Source organism: Tachyglossus aculeatus, chromosome 8 (genome assembly GCF_015852505.1).
Source record: "Tachyglossus aculeatus isolate mTacAcu1 chromosome 8, mTacAcu1.pri, whole genome shotgun sequence".
In the NCBI taxonomy this organism is placed as follows: domain Eukaryota; kingdom Metazoa; phylum Chordata; class Mammalia; order Monotremata; family Tachyglossidae; genus Tachyglossus; species Tachyglossus aculeatus.
In genome coordinates this window covers 25,342,886-25,354,209 of record NC_052073.1, presented here as the reverse complement: position 1 = coordinate 25,354,209, position 11,324 = coordinate 25,342,886, and positions in this window count along the sequence as shown.

Genomic DNA, 11,324 nt, shown 5'->3' with positions numbered 1-11,324 from the left:
CACACAGTAAGCGCTCAATAAATACGATTGATTGATTGATTAAGCACTTACTGCTAGCCAGGCACTGTACTAAGCACTGAGGTGGAGACAAGCACTGAGTTGGACACAGTCCTTGTCCCACATGGGGTTCCCAGTCTTAATCCCCGTTATATAGATGTAACTGAGACACAGGGAATAAAATAATAATAATAATGGTATTTGTTAAGTGCATGCTATGTATCAAGCACTATTCTAAGCGCTGGGGTGAATACAAGCCAATTGGGCTGGACACAGTCCCTGTCCCACATGGGGTTCACAGGCTTAATTCCCATTTTACAGATGTGGTAACTGAGACACAGAAAGGTTAAGTGACTTGCCCAAGGTTATGCAGCAGAGCTGGGATTAGAACCCAGGTCTTTCCGATTCCCAGGCCCATGCTGTAGCCACGAGGCCACACTTCTTAGAGGGATTATAATCTGGAAATGGTTTACCATTGCCTCCTTCTTCATAGTAAACTTGAGTCTCTGCCCTCGACTCTCTCCCCTGCTGCTGCTGCCCAGGACGGGTGAGTTTTGACTTTTAGCAGATTGCCTTCCACTTGCTAGCCACTGGCCAAGCTAGGAATGGAATGGGTATGCCTCTGCTTGACTCTCCCTCCCATGGCCAAGACTCCCCCTCCTCCTCCCCCTCACCATTCTCCCCGCCTTACCTCCTTCCCCTCCCCACAGCACCTGTATATATGTTTGTACAGATTTATTACTCTATTTATTTTACTTGTACATATTTATTCGATTTATTTTATTTTGTTAATATGTTTTGTTTTGTTGTCTGTCTCCCCCTTCTAGACTGTGAACCCGCTGTTGGGTAGGGACCGTCTCTATCTGTTGCCAACTTGGACTTCCCAAGCACTTAGTACAGTGCTCTGCACACAGTAAGTGCTCAATAAATATGATTGAATTGAATTGAACTGAGCCCCCTCCTTCCTCTCCCCCTCCTCCCCCTCCACTTTACCTCCTTCCCTTCCCCACAGCACCTGTATATATGTATATATGTTTGTACGTATTTATTACTCTATTTATTTATTTATTTTATTTGTACATATCTACATATCTTTACTTGTACATACGATTGATGATGATGATGATATTCTATTTATTTTATTTTGTTAATGTTTTGTTTTGTTCTCTGTCTCCCCCTTCTAGACTGTGAGCCCACTGTTGGGTAGGGACCGTATCTATATGTTGCCAACTTGTACTTCCTGAGCGCTTAGTACAGTGCTCTGCACACAGTAAGCACTCAATAAATACGACTGATTGATTGATTAATTGATTGATTGATTGATTGATGGTAGAGTGCTGGAAACTTTCCACGTGTGATCCTGAGAGGATTCCCTACCTGTAATTTATTTATTTATTTATTGTAATTTATGTATCTGTTTGTAATTTATGTATTTATTTTTATTTATTTATGTACACCCATGTCTGTTTCTCCCTCTAGATTGTGAGCTTGTTGTGGGCAGAGAATGTGTCTATTTGTTGTGTGTTGTATTCTCCCAAGTGCGTACTACAGTGTTTTGCACATAGTAAGCGCTCAATAATTGCAATTGAATGAATGAATAAATACCTTGCAATGATGTGGGATTAAATAAGGCAACTGATATGAAAGCACTGAGCAAAATCAAGGGATTATTATTATTATTATCACTACTTCATAGAGCACTAGCCTGCTAATTCCTGGATAATGTCTCCCCAGCACTCGGCCTTCCCAAAGTATGACAAACAGGTGCAGGCAACTCAGTGACCTTGGTCTCTCTGAAAACAGAAAAGAATTCGTAACGGGTCACGTGGAAAAGAACCGCAGCCCCGGCTCAGCAATAGCTTCTGAAGCGCTTGAATCATGTAGGGAGAAGACACGTCAGCTCTCTAATTAGAGTCTCACCCAAGAAAGGGCAGTAAGATAATTTGCTGAGGATAAGTTTAGAAAGGTCCTTGAGAAAACATCTAGTCCATCCCCCATTCATTCCTTCAATCATATTTACTGAGCTCTTACTGCCTGCAGAGCGCTGTACTAAGCTCTTGGAAGAGGGCAATGCAACAATCAACAGACACATTAGCTGCTCACCACAGTTTACCCCAGGCTGGTCCTCACTGGTCAGTATAGGGATGACTTTTTCTCAGGAACAAGATTTTCCCAGGAATAGGCATTTTTTTGTTATTGTTGTGTTATTTGTTTAGACCTTACTGTCAATCAATGAATGGTGATTATTGAATACTTACTCTGTGTAGAGCACTGAACTGTAAGCCCTCGGGAAAGTACAATACGACAGAATTAGTAGATATGTTCCCTGTCTATAACGAACTTATAGTCTAGAGGATCAATTTATGAGCTTATAGTCTAGAGTACAATCTTACTACGTGCCCGGCACTGTACTAAGTGCTGGGGTAGATACAAGCTAATCAGGTTGGACACAGTCCACAGTCTGCATGGGACTCAAAGTCTTAATCCTCATTTTACAGATGAGGGAACTGCGGCACAGAGAACTGAAGTGACTTGCCCACGGTCATGCAGCAAATACAATGAACAAATATGACAATTATTATTAATACTAAGTGGTGGAGTCAGGAATAGAACCCAGATCCTTCTGACTCCCAAGTCTGTGCTCTCTCCAGAAGGCTATGCTACTTTTCACTTAAATCTTTTTTCACTAGGTTTTCCCATACCTCATCTTGGTGTCTTATCCTTCCCAGCTCAGCTTTTGACAGTCCTGGCTCCCCATTTCCATTTAAGGAGACCTACAAAAAGCCCCCCAAAGCTCTGTCTTTTGAGTGTCATCTATTGTCAACTTTCCACCCTTTCCCCTACTTCCTCAGCAAATAAAAGCAAGATTTTCCTTCATTCCCATGGACTTTCTAATTTGCTTGAATACGGGATGGGGTAGGAGGGGTAAATGATGGCGCACTGGGAGGATTTCAAAGCTTCTGCTGGGAAATTTGCTAGAACTTGGGGCTGGGACCCCTGTTCTCAATCAGTCAATCATATTTATTGAGTGCTAAGTGCAGAGTACTATACTAAGCACTTGGGAAAGTACAGTACAGCAGAATTAGCAGACACGTTCCCTGGCCATAATGAGTTTACAGTCTAGAGGGGGAGACCGATATTAATATGAATAAATAATTTCTAATACATAATTTAAAGATACGAACATAAGTGCTGTGGGGTTGGGGGTGTGATGAATATCAAATGTCCAAAGGTTACGATTGAAGCCAGAAGAGAAAGCGAGACGGGGAAAAGAGGGTTTGATTGGGGTAGGTCTCGTGGAGGAGATGTGACCTTAATAATGCTTAACAATGGAGAGAGTGGTGGTCTGGTGGATATAGAGGGGATGGGAGTCCCAGGCTAAGGGGAGGATGTGGGGAAGGTGGTCAGTGGCAAGATGGATGAGATCAGGGCATAGTGAGTAAGCTGGCGCTAGAGGAGCAGAGCTTGTGGGCTGGGCTGGGTTTTGTTGTCAGTTCAGCTCCCTTCTGCCTCTTCAGCTCATTGAGGAGGAGGGTTCCCCAGCATTCATCAGAGCAGAAGGGCCCCTGCATTTACCCCTCCTACCCCATCCCATATTCAAGCAAATTAGAAAGTCCATGGGAATGAAGGAAAATCTTGCTTTTATTTTCAGAGAAAGTAGGGGAAAGGGTGGGAAGTTGACAATAGATGACACTCAAAAGACAGAGCTTTTGGGGGCTTTTTGTAGGTCTCCTTAAATTGAATTGGGGAGCCAGGACTGTCAAAAGCTAAACTGGGAAGGATAAGTCACTAAGATGAGAGCTTCACCCCAAGGAGAGGCTCACACCACTCTCTGATTCATTCATTCATTCAATTGTATTTATTGAGCGCTTACTGTGTGTAGTGCACTGTACTAAGCACTTGGGAAGTACAAGTTGGCACCATGTAGAGACAGTCCCTACCCAACAAAGGGCTCACAGTCTAGAAGGGCGAGACAGACAACAAAACAAAACATGTAGACAGGTGTCAAGTCGTTAGAACAAATAGAATTAAAGCTAAATGCACATCATCAACAAAATAAATAGAATAGAAAATATGTACAAGTAACATAGAGTGATAAATCTGTACAAACATATATACAGGTGCTGTGGGGAGGGGAAGGATAGGGCGGGGGGATGGGGTGGAGGAGAGGAAAAATGTGGCTCAGTCTGGGAAGGCCTCTTGGAGGAGGTGAGCTTTGATATGGAAGTTAGGCTGATGGGAACATTTAGCAGAAAGGGTCACCTTGGTGACTACGATTTTTCAAGCTTAAATTACTACTCTCCCATAATCCCTTAACTCCAATTATGCCTTAGCTTAGCCGCCCTCCTACTTGGGTTGTCATTCTCCCCCACCCCGCTTTTGAATGGTATTTGCTAGGTGCTTAGTGTATGTCAAGCACTATTCTAAGCGCTGGGGTAGATACAAGTTTATTAGGTTGGACACAGTCCCTGTCCCACATGGGTCTCAGCATCTAAATAGGAGGGAGAACAGAATTGGGGTACAGAGAAGTTCAGTGACTTGCCCAGGGTCACATTGAAAATATTTGGTGGAGCCGGAAATAGAATGTAGATCCTTTGACTCTGAGGCCCAGGCTCTTTCCATTAGGCCAGGTGGCTTCCCAAGTCTCAGTTTCCAAAGAGGGCCCTTTTTCCTATGGACTGCCAATTTCTAGGATTTCTTCATCCAATGCTAATTGCTCCTCAGACACTTTGGTCCTGGGCTTCTGGTATTCAGGTGGCTTGTCTCTCTCTGTCTAAGGAAGGGGGAGGAGCTCGTTGTGGGCAGGGAATGTGTTTGCACACAGTGAAGCACTCGGTAAATACAACTGAATGAATGCATGCATGATTTAATCCCCATTTTAGGGATGAGGTAACCGGGGCCCAGAGAAATTAGGTGACTTGCTCAAGGTCACACAGCAGACATGTGGCAGAGCAGAATTAGAACCCAGTTCCTCGAACTCCCGGGTCTGTGCTCTTTCTACTGGGCCACGCTGCTTCCCTTGAAGATGAGCTGACTCTTTCTATCTCCATATTAAAGGAGGAAGGTGGAATCATATACTCTAATGACCAACACTGTCCTACCAACAATCCCGCACGGGTTTGACCCTATAACCCTCCAGCCCCCTCCTTCTGGTTGTCAGGTTACCAGTAGCCACATTCTCCCTTTCCCTTCTCTGGCTTGGGTAAATGTTGATTCCAGATCTTTTTGTTTCAGGTAACCCACTCACTCTTTCTAGTCTCTAAACTGGTTACTTTCATTCAGTCGTATTTATTGACTGCTTATTGTGTGCAGAGCACTGCACTAAGCATTTGGGAAGCACAATTCAGCAAAAAAGAGAGACAATCCCTGTCCACAATGGGCTCACAGTCTAGAAGGGGGTAATTATGGTATTTGTTAAGTGCCAAGCACTGTTCTAAGTGCTGGAGTAGATACAAGGTAATCAGGTTGCATGCTTCAGAGTCTTTGCACTCCCCTCTCATGTCTGAAAATAAATAATAATACTAATAATGTTATTTTCTAATCACCTACTGTGTGACAAACACTGTACTAAGCACTGAGGCAGATCCAAGTTGGTCAGGTCTGACATAGTCCATGTCCCACTGAGGGCTCACAGGGAAAGTGTGAGGGAGAACAGGGATTGAATCCCCATTTGCCAAATGAGGAAACAAAGTTAAAGGATTTGCCTAAAGTCACACTGCAGGCAAGTGTCAAAGCCGGTATCAGAACCCAGGTTCTCTACCACATGAGCCTGGGCTGTTTCCTGCAGGACACATTGTCCACACAGCAAAGCAGTAGGGGCCTTATCTGTTCCAGGGAATAGACTGGCTGGACACTGGTTAAATGGTCACTTACTCTGTTTTGGTGGTCTTCTCATTCATTGTTAGGCTGAAGATTCCCTCTCGAGGCTCCTTTTCCAGGTCTCACTTGCAATGAAAGACACAGTGACTATGTTCGTTAAGGGCTCTAACCCCCAATCCCCTCAAGAAGTCCAAAAGGACAGCAAACTAAAAACCATCTCTCATTCAATTCAATTCAATTGCTAGAGAAACAACGTGCCTAGTGGATAGAACGTGGGTCTGGGAATCAGGAGCATCTGGGTTCTAATCCCGGCTCTGCCACTTATCTGCTGTGTGACCTTGAACAAATCACTTTGCTTCTCTGGGCCTCAGTTGTCTCATGTGGAAAATAGGGATTAGGACTCTGAGCTCAATGTGGGACAGGGACTATGTCCAACCTGATTATCTTGTATCTACCCCCAGTGTTTAGTACAGTGCATGGCACATAGTAAGTGCTTAACAAATACCATAAAAAACAAAACAAAAAACCTTACCAGCTATTTGGAAAATGGTCCAAAAATGCTTCTGCGATTTGGCTGCAGAGATTGAGGCAGGAATGGGGAGGCACTGTCATCTGGTGGCAAAGATTCAGAATCACAGCTCAGCAGAAAGAGATTTAAGCTCACAAATTCAGGCTGGGGTAATAATAATAACAATAATAATAATAACTATGGTATTTGTTAAGCGCTTACTATGTCAGGCACTGTACTAAGCGCTGGGGTGGTTATGAGTAAATTGGGTTGGACACAGTCCCTGTCCCACATGGGGCCCACAATCTCAATCCTCATTTAGCAGAGGAGGGAACTGAGGCACAGAGAAGTGAAGTGACCTGCCCAAGGTCACACAACAGGCAAGAGGTAGAGCCAGGATTAGAACCCACGACCTTCTGACTCCCAGGTACATCACCTCTATCCACTATACCATGCTGCTTCTCATGAGTGAGGTGGACAGTGTACTTCTCAGTCAATCACATTTATTGAACGCTTACTGTGTGCACAGCACTTTACTAAGCACTTGGGAGAGTATGATATAACAGACACATTTCCCGCCCACAACAAGCTCACAGTCTAAAGGGGGAGATAGACTAATATAAATAAATTATGTATGTATGAAAGTGCCATGGGGCTGGAAGGGGAGATGAATAAAGGGAGCAAGTCAGGGCGATGCAGAAGGGAGTGGGAGAAAAGGAAAGGAAGGTTTAATCAGAGAAAGCCCTCTTGGAGGAGATGTGCCTTCAATAAGACTTTGAAGACGGGGAGAGTAATTGTCTGTCGGTTATAAGGCCAAAGGTAGGACGTGGACGAGTGGACACTGGCGAGATAGATGAGATTGAGGTACAGTGAGAAGGCTAGCATTAGAGGAGTGAAGTTTGTGGCCTGGGTTGCAGTAGGAGAGTAGTGAAGTGAGGTAGAAAGGGGCCAGGTGATTGCTTTAAAGCCAATGCAGAGGAGTTTCTGTTTGATGTAGAGGTGGAAGGGCAACCATTGGAGGTTCTTTGAGAAGAGGGGAAACAAGGCCTGAACATTTTTGTGGAAAAATTATCCGGGTAGCAGAGTGAGGGATGGACTGGAGTGGGGAGAGATGGGACGCTGGGAGATCAGCAAGGAGGTTGATACAGTAATTGTGGAGGGTTAGGATAAGTAATTGGATTAATGTGGCAGCAGTTTGGAGGGAGAGGAAAGGGCAGATGTGAGCGATATTGTTACGGTGGAACCAACAGGATTTAGTGATGGATTGGGTGGATGTGGATTGAATGAGAGAGAGGTGTCAAGGATAACGCTGGCTTTACAGGCTTGTGAGACAGGAAGGATGGTGGCATAGATTTGCTTGTTCCCGGCTTGGTTGGCTGCTCAGAGGGAGTTGGGAGGAGAGACGATTTTCCTGGCAAAGGCAGTGAGAGACAGGGCAGTGTTGCCTGGTAGAAAGAGCAAAAGACTATTTTTCTTTTTTTTTAGCGGTATTTGTTAAGTGCTTGCTATGTACCAGGCAGGTGACAAAGCCGGGATTAGAACCTTGGTTCTCTGATTCCCAGGCCTGTATTCTTTCCACCAGGCAGCCCTGCTTCTCCTAGGTCTAATCCCGGCTCCACCCTTTGTCTGCTGTGTGACCTGGGCCAAGTCACTTTAACTTCTCTGTGTCTCAGTTTCTTCAGCTGAAAAATGGGGATCAAATACCTATTCTCCCTTCCTCTTGGACTGGGAACCCCTTGTGGGACAGGGACTGTCAGATATACTTACAATATAATAATAATAATAATAATAATAATGGTACTTGTTAAGCGCTTACTATGTGCAAAGCACTGCTGGGGGGATACAAGGTGATCAGATTGTCCCACGTGGGGCTCACAGTCTTAATCCCCATTTTACAGATGAGGAAACTGAGGCACAGAGAAGTTAAGTAACTTGCCCAAAGTCACACAGCTGACAATTGGCAGAGCTGGGATTTGAACCTATGACATCTGACTCCAAAGCCTGGGCTCTTAATGTACACCTAATACATTACGTCTAACACATTCATTCATTCAATCATATTTATTGAGCACTTATTGTGTGAAGAGCACTGTACCAAGCATTTGGAAAGTATCCATAATTATGTTATAAATTATTTGTTTATATTAATGTCTGTCTCCCACCCTCTAGACTGTAGGCTCGTTCTGGTCAGGGAACACAGCTACCAACTCTGTCGTGTTGTACTTTCCCAAACGCTTAGTGCTCTGCACACAGTTAGTGTTCAATAAATACCATTGATTGAGCCACTCAATAAATACCATTGATTGAGCCACCCTAGTGCTTAGCACAGTGGTGGGCACTGAGTAAGTGCCTAACAAATACCACAAATACTAAGGGTTTGGTGAAGCTGGGAAGTGGGGGCATTCCATGGAGGGGAAATGGTGAGAGCAGAGAGTTGGGAATGGAGAGTGGAATGTGAATACAGTTTGGTTTCCTTGGGAGGAGCCAGGATTTGGAGCCGGGTTGCAGCTAGAGAAGAGATCAGAGAAGAAAGAGGAATCCAGCTGATGGAGAGACAATAGCGATGCCCTCTGGCTTGAAGTGCTGCTCATAATGATGTTCTGCTATGGGAGGCAGTGTGGCTTGGGGCCAGGAATCAGAAGTACCTGGGTTCTAATCCCGGCTCCGCAACTTGCCTATTGTGCAACTTGGGCAAGTCTCTTCTGGGCCTCAATTACCTCATCTGTGAAGTGTGGATTAAGATTCTGAGCCCTGTGTGGGACATGGACTTTGTCCAAACTGATTAACTAACTTCTACGTGCCTAGCAAATAGTAAGTGTTTAACGAATAACATTTTTTAAAAAACTGTCCAAAACTCTGCTTATTTCACTAGGTCGACTCCCACTCCTCAAATCAATCTGCAGTGCCTCTCTCTTTGTCTCTTCCTCTCCCTCTCACTCCAATCTCCAAGCCCTCAGGTGATGCCTGCATGCCTGTCTGCATGCAAAACAGAGACCTCTGGCTCTAACCACCTTAGGTTATCTAGATCAATCAAATACTCTAATTTATTGAGTGCTTGCAGTGTTCAGAGCACGGTACTAAGCACTTGGGAGAATACAATATAACAGAGTTGATAGACTTGTTTCCTGCCCACAAGGAGCTTCCCATCTGTAAGGGGAGACAGACATGAAAATAAATTATGGATATGTACATCAGTGCTGTGGGGCTGAGGGTGGGGTGAATAAGGGGTACAAATCCAAGGGCAAGAACAATGCAGAAGGGAGAGAGAGTAGGGGAAAAGAAGGTTTAGAGAAGGCCTCTTGGAGGAGATGTGATTTTAATAAGACTTTGAAGGTGGGGAAAGTGGCGGTCTGTCAGATATGAAGGGGGAAGGATGTGGCTGAGGTGTCTGTGGCGAGATAGATGAGATCAAATTGCTGATGTCCAGGCCCACTGACACGCACATACATATATACATTCCTGGAGAGGCGTCACCTGTCTGAGATGACAGTAATAATAATATCTGTTAAGCACTTACTGTGTGCCAAGGAGCAAGGCTTATTCATTCATTCATTCAATCGTGTTTATTGAGCGCTTACTGTGTGCAGAGCACTGTACTAAGTGCTTGGGAAGTACAAGTTGGCAACATATAGAGACGGTCCCTACCCAACAGTGGGCTCACAGTCTTAGTGGATAGAGCTCAGGCCCGGGAGTCAGAAGAACCTGGGCTCTAATCCGGCTCTACCACTTTGCTGTGTGACCTTGGGCATCTTACTTCACTTCTCTGGGCCTCAGTAAAATGGGATTAAGAGTGTGAGCCCTGTGTGGGACAGGGGCTGCGTTCAACCTGATTAACTTGTATCTACCCTAGTGCTTAGAACAGGGTTTGCCACTTAGTATATAACAAGTACCATAATCATTATTATTATTAGATACAATTTAAACAGATCAGACAGAGTCTGAAGTCCCACATGGGGCTCCCACTCTAAGGGGAAAGGAGAGTGGAGGAGGAAAGAATCCCATTTTAACAGAGGAGGAAATTGAGGACCAGAAAAGTTAATTGATTTGCCCAAGGTCACACAACTGGGAGGTGGAAGAGCTGGGATTAGAACTCCTGAAGACAGAGCATACTTAGCCTCTATCACAAGCACCTTGAGGCCTTACCATTCTCCTGTCAGGCCTCCCTAACTCTTATGCGGGGAGGGGTAGAACCCTGAGGAAAGAGTTGGGAGATACAGTTTCAAGAGAAGCAGCATGGCTTAGTGGATAGAACGTGCTTCAGGGAGCCAGAAGGACCCAGGTTTGGATCCCTGCTCCACCACTTGTAGGTTGTGAGACCCTGGACAAGTCACTTCACTTCTCTGTGCCTCAAATACCCCATCTGTAAAATGGGGATTAATATTGTGAGCTCCATGTGGAGCCCTGAGGAAAGAGTTGGGAGATACAGTTTCAAGAGAAGCAGCATGGCTTAGTGGATAGAACGCGCTTCAGGGAGCCAGAAGGACCCGGGTTTGGATCCCTGCTCCACCACTTGTAGGTTGTGAGACCCTGGACAAGTCACTTCACTTCTCTGTGCCTCAAATACCCCGTCTGTAAAATGGGGATTAATATTGTGAGCTCCATGTGGGATATGGACTATGTCCAACCTGACTAGCTTGTATCTACTCCAGTAAGCAGTACAGTGCCTGGCACATAGCAAACACTGAACAAATATCATTAAAATAAAGAGAGAATCTGATGCAGTTCTAAGAGGAAAAATCCCCATCCAGGAGTGAAAAGATGTGGTATGTAAAAAGCACCAACACAGGGGAAAATTTCAGAATGAACTACGTTGAGCTGTGGGAATTATACTGGAAGGAATTTCCTTCCCGGGTGGATGAGCTGGATGGGCCAGCTGGGCTCTCCTTTTGATCTCTGAGTCAGGGATCAGCTGGCAGCCTGCCTCCTTTGGAGTCTCCCTCTGGCTCATGTCAGCCTTCTTGGAGCTGGGAGAGCCAGAAGAGGAGGAAGTTGGGAGGAG